This window comes from Neofelis nebulosa, unplaced genomic scaffold (assembly GCF_028018385.1).
Source record: "Neofelis nebulosa isolate mNeoNeb1 unplaced genomic scaffold, mNeoNeb1.pri scaffold_62, whole genome shotgun sequence".
NCBI lineage: Eukaryota > Metazoa > Chordata > Mammalia > Carnivora > Felidae > Neofelis > Neofelis nebulosa.
The window spans coordinates 9,583-15,049 of NW_026691907.1; the positions used below are offsets into that span (position 1 = coordinate 9,583).

Below are 5,467 nucleotides of genomic sequence, written 5' to 3' on the forward strand. Positions count from 1 at the left end.
TTTGATTTGTATTTCCCTGGTGATGAGTGATACTGAGCATCTTTTCATGTATATGTTAGCCATATGGATGTCTTCTTTGGGAAAATATCTGTTTAAGTCCCCTCCCCTTTTTTGAACTGGATGCTGCTTCTGTTGATGATGATAACTTGTTCTTTTTGGTCTTACTGTTGAGTAGTATAAATTCCTTACATATTTTAACTATTAACCACTTAATCCAATTCAGTATGTTCTTTGCATTTTGTCAATTTTTTTCCTCTGAAAAAGCTTACTAGATTGATATATTCTCATTTGATTTTTACTTCCATTGCTTGTCATTTTGGTTACATTGCCAAAATGATGTCAAACACTTTTTTCTTTATATTTTATTATAGAAGTTTTCAGGTTTCAAATCTTATGCTTTAGTCTATCCATTTTGAATACATTTTTTAAATGGTGTCGGATAGAGGCCCAATTTCATTTTTTCTCCATGTGCTTATCCAGTCAGTTTTCCAACACAATTTATTGAAGAGATTATCCTCTTCATCATATATGTGGCAGTTTATTTCTGAACTCTAAATTCCATTCCATTGGTTTGTGTGTCTGTTTTTATGCCACTACCATACTTTCTTTGTGACTATAGTTCTGCAATATGATTTTATGTCTGTGTCAAAGTATAAGATGTAATGTCTCCAGCTTTGCTCTTTGTCAACAGTGTTTTGGCCATTTCAAATCTTGGGTAGTTCCATATGAATTTTAGAATCGAGTCATATGTTTCTGTGAAAAATGCTGTTAAAATTTTGAAGGGAATTGCATTGAATTTATGGATTCAATATGTATGCATAAATGTGCATTTATACAGTCAATGTGAATTGTGGACATTTTAACAATACTAACCCTTCTAGTCCAGAAGAGTTATATTAACACATATTATCATTCCATTTATTTGTGTCTTCTGCAATTTCTTTCATCAGTATTTTTTAGTGTATGGGTTTTGCATTTCCTTGGTTAAATTTATTCCTTAATATTTTATTGGCATTGGTACTGTCATGAATAAGGTTATTTTCTTTCTTTTTCAGATATTTCATTGTTGGTATTCAGAATGAAACCAGTTTTTATGTTGATTTTGTATCCTGAAACTATTTAGTTAATTACAATAGATTTTTGATAGTGTCTTCACAATTTTCTATATATAAGATCATACATATTTCATACATATTTGAAAGCAGAACATATTCCTTTTCCTTCCTATCTGGATGCCTTTCCTTAAGTTTTCTTGCCTAATTGCTGTGGCTAGGACTGCCAATACTAAGTTGGATAAAAGTGGTGATAGGAGGCATCCTTGTCTTGTTCTGATCTTAGTGGGGGAAACCTTCCAACTTTTACTATTGAATATGATGTTAGCCATGGGTTTCTCATACATGGCTTTTAGTATGTTGAGATATATCCCTTCTACACCCAATAGTTTTTAATAGTTTTTTTATTATGAAATATTGTGAAATGTGTCAAGTGACCTTCTGCATCTTTGAAGATAGTCCTATGATTTTTATTCTTCATTGTGTTTATGTGATGTATGAAATTTATTGGTTTGCATAAGGATGGTTTGAACTATTCTTACATCACAAGGATAAACTCACTTGATCATGGTGTGTGATCCTTTAATATACTGTTGATTTTTGTTTGCTAGCATTTTATAGAAAACTTTTAAACTTTATTATTCAAGGATATTAATTTATATTATTTTCTCTTGTCATGTTTTTATCTAGTTTTAGTGTCAGGGCAATGCTGACTTATGAAATGAGTTAGGAAGTGCTTCTTCCTCTTCAGGTGTTTGGAAGAGTTGAGAAGTTTTGACATAAATTATTCTTCAGTATTTGTTACAATTCACCTGTGAAGCCACCTGGGCTTTTCTGGTTGGAAAGTGTTTTGATTATGGATATAATCTCCTTATTTGTTATTGGCATGTTCAGATTTTTTTTTTCATGAATCAGTCCTGGTTGGTTGTACGTTTATAGGAATTCATCCTTTGTTCTAGATTATGCATGTTGTTGGCATTTAGTTTCTTGCAGCAGTCTGTTCTGATCTTTTGTATTTCTATGGTATCAGTTGTGATGTCCATATTTTGATTTATACTTTTATTTGTGTCTTCTATTTTGTGGTAAATCTACCTAAATGTTTGTCAATTATTGTTTACCTTTTTTTAAAGGACAGCCTTTTTGATATTTTTCTATTCTTTCATTTGTTTCAGCTGTCATCTTTGTAATCTCAGTTTATCTGCTAAATTGGGATTCATTAATTCTTTTTTTTTTTTTTTAGTTTGGACTTTTTAATATTTCATACAGCGATATGATGCATTCAAGAACACAACCCCATCCCCCAAACCTACCAGGAGGGCCACCACTTCAGCCCTCCCAATTAATTTGAGGGCCCAGGGTTTAGAGTGAAGGAAAGAGAGGACAGGACTCCATGGACTCCCTGCCCTGCCTCACTGTCCCCAGGTGTTAGGGGATAATACCTGGGCACAGACCCCCATGCGCCTGTCTGCCCCTGCTTGAGCACATATACATATTATGGATCCTTGAAGAATTGGTCATTTCCTGCCAGAAGCCTTAGTCAATAGCACCAAATAGGACAGGGGAAGAAGGGTTGAGTTAGGGAGACCCTGAGAAGGAGGGAATCCCCAGCTATGGTACTTCAGGAAGTAAAGAATGGGGCCCCCCACCTCATCCAGCGCTCAGAGAGTATCCAGTCCTCCCCAGGTCCCCCTGCAGCTGGGGATGGCAGGTCTGGGGTAGGAAGGTGAGTGGTTGAGGTATGCTTTCTATTAGCTGACCCCAGGTTCTGGTGATGATCAGGGTTCCAAATAGAGGCTGTGTCCCTGTCTTGGAAAGGCTGGGAGCAGGGCTTTATTGTACAAAATACTGTGGGAGCACCCCATGCAGAGGGGCATAGGCAGTCAGTCTGTATACAGAAATACTGCATTAAAAAAAATGAAAACCTCATTTAAGATAATTAAAAAACAACAATGAATTAAATAAACAAAAAGTTCACACAACATGAGGCAGATGGAGGCAGGCAGGAAAGCAGGCCCAAGTTATTGCCACATTTGTCCAAGTTGATCCCAAGCCAAGGCTAGCTCCAGAGCCCTGACTGGCCATGGGGTAGTGGTTCTGAGGGAGGGGATGTTGGGAAGGGTGACAAGCTTGGTCTCAGTGTAGAAAGCTGTCATGGCCATGTTGTGCACTGGCAATTATTGAGACAGAGACAGACAGAGAGACAGACAGGCCAACTAGGTGAAGGAGTGATGACAGCTTTGTTATCACATAGTAGACAGGCCATTGGGTGGGCTGACAGGCCAACAGTCAGGTATTTGGATAGAGAGCTGGGGATATGTGGGTAGGCAAGCATGAGTGGAGCAGGTAGGCAGACAGCAAGCAAGGAGGATGCAGTTGGAGGCTGCCCTGTGAGGGGAATGGCATGTGTCAAACTGGTGTCTGCTGGGAGCTTGGTCTGTAGCTTAGAACTCAGTGTCAACCACATGGAAAGCAGGCCTGTCTGCATCAGGCATTATTCAAGATAAAAAACTAGTCTCCATTTATAGCTGGATCTGCTTTACTGCAAATATGGAAGTCGTGTCAGGAAGTTCATGGATCCACTCCCCTAGATTGAGGAAGAATGGACATTTCAGGGTGTCCTTTGAAGAGATTTCATTGTGAGCTTCAAACTGCAACAGCCTGTGAGGAGGTCAGCCCCACTGCAGTTAAGTCAGGGTGCCTGGCTCAAATGGGCTTTGAGCTGGATACTTGTAGTAGTTGTATGTCTTAAACTCTTACTTGGACAGAATGCCTGGTCACAACTCCTCAGCTGGGGTTTGCAAGATGGTGAAGATGAAGTGTAGTTGCTTCTCCACTGTGGAGCCTGGAATGACAGGCTGGGCTGTGGCCATTTCACAAAATGTAGCCCACACCCCACACATCAATCTGGGTAGACTAGTGGTGGATCCAACCAGGAGACAAAAGGGAGGTGGGAGAGGTGGGGGGAGTGAGGAGGTGAAGAGGTGGTGGTGGCAGGGAAGTACCACAGTGTCATGATCTTGTTGGAGTAGGTCTTCTTTGAAATAGACTTGGGCAAGGCCAGGCCAAAGCAAGCCACATTGAGCACTCCATTGTCATTGATGACTAGGTTTGGGGGCATGTAGCACCTTCGGCTGGTAGCAGTGGGGCCAAGCAGAGGAGCAGCAGGAAGAGAAACAATTTCACATTCTACATGTTGATGAAGTTCTCACAATCACCTGGGTACTGCTTCAGGCCCTTATGCACATACTCAAAGACAAGAATGAGAGACTTCTCCATGTGGATAACATCATGAAGCTGAAAATGTTGGAGTGTTTGAGGTCCTTGATCTGGGACACTTGCCAGATGGCAGTGCAGGGTGCCCCCTCTTCATGTTCCAGTTTTATCTCCTTGAGTGCAACAAGGTTGTCTCTGAGCTTGCTTTTGCCTTTGCAGAAGGGGGTGTAGGTACTGCACACAGCTTGTCCGGTTTGATGTAGATCTCCAGTTTCCCAAAGCCAAAGTCAGAAACACTGACAGCGGATGCTGCTGCTAAGAGGGTTGTCAAAATTGGGGCTATTGATGGTCAGTTTCTCAGGATAGCCTCAGGGGCCAGATGTGGGCTAGTAATGCTAGATGCTTGTTGCTGTATTCAGTGGAGATCTTGCACACACAACCTCAAAAGCAACTGCACCTCATCAAAGGAAGTGTCCGAAGCCTGCTCACTTTCACCATCAGACACCATCTTCAAGTCCTCTTGGACAATTTCTGGTATAGAGCTAGGTGGGCCACATCCTGAGTGAGGTTCACCAGGACAGGCACGAGTGGGTACTTCTCCAAGGTCACAGGCGCCACCACTTCCATTCTCATCAAGGTCTGTCTGTTCAGGGGTACAATTGGTCTCGTCCACACCCCAACCCCCAAGCATAGTCACCCACACAGCTCCCCCTTGACCTTCATCCAATCTTTGCGGACTGGCAGGGGCACGAGCAACCTCAGTGCAGGTGGTTGGGGGCAATGGGCAAGGTCTGAGACCATGAGATCTCTCCTCCTGTTCGCAGTGAGTGCAGGTCCCAGTAGTCTTTGGCATTGGCTGCTGGACCTGGACTCCCCGATCTGAAGAGGCGGCTGGGGTGGCTGAGGCTCAGGTGGCATCCTGCTGAGCTGGCCTAGAGCTTGGGCTGCAAGCAAAGCCCCGGGATTCGCTGGCAAGGGCTTGAATTGAATAGCTCACAGCTGCTTGGAGCTTACAGCCAACTAACTGTTTTCTTAGCTAATTCTTTTCTTCCACTAGTTCCTTGATGATCAAGTTAGGTTGTTTATTTAAGATCTTTTTTCCCCTAATGTAGGCATGTATCACTATGAACTTTCATATAAGCACTGCTTTTCCTGCATCTTGTGGGTTGTGATATGTTCTGTTTCCATTTTAATTTATCAGT

General features: G+C 41.8%; 1 pseudogene; it reads right to left on the bottom strand.

Moving 5' to 3' along the window:
• Window positions 1–3,493: 3,493 nt before the first annotated feature.
• Window positions 3,494–5,118, bottom strand: LOC131503543 (cyclin-dependent kinase 16-like; annotated as a pseudogene).
• Window positions 5,119–5,467: the final 349 nt, after the last annotated feature.